Source organism: Triticum dicoccoides, chromosome 3B (assembly GCF_002162155.2).
Source record: "Triticum dicoccoides isolate Atlit2015 ecotype Zavitan chromosome 3B, WEW_v2.0, whole genome shotgun sequence".
Classification (NCBI taxonomy): domain Eukaryota; kingdom Viridiplantae; phylum Streptophyta; class Magnoliopsida; order Poales; family Poaceae; genus Triticum; species Triticum dicoccoides.
The window spans coordinates 793902505-793902963 of NC_041385.1; positions in this window are offsets into that span (position 1 = coordinate 793902505).

Sequence of the window (459 nt, forward strand, 5' to 3'; positions counted from 1 at the left end):
TTTGGCCATATCACATCACATAGCATACCCTGCAAAAACAAGTTAGACGTCCTCTAATTGTTGTTGCATGTTTTACGTGGTTGCTATGGGTTTCTAGCAAGAACGTTTCTTACCTACGCAAGACCACAACGTGATATGCCAATTGCTATTTACCCTTCATAAGGACCCTTTTCATCGAATCCGTTCCGACTAAAGTGGGAGAGACTGGCACCCGCTAGCCACCTTATGCACCAAGTGCATGTCAATCGGTGGAACCTGTCTCACGTAAGAGTACGTGTAAGGTCGGTCCGGGCCGCTTCATCCCACAATACCGTCGAAACAAGATTGGACTAGTAACGGTAAGCATATTGAACAACATCAACGCCCACAACTACTTTGTGTTCTACTCGTGCAAAGAATCTACGCAATAGACCTAGCTCTGATACCACTGTTGGGGAACGTAGCAGATATTCAAAAAAT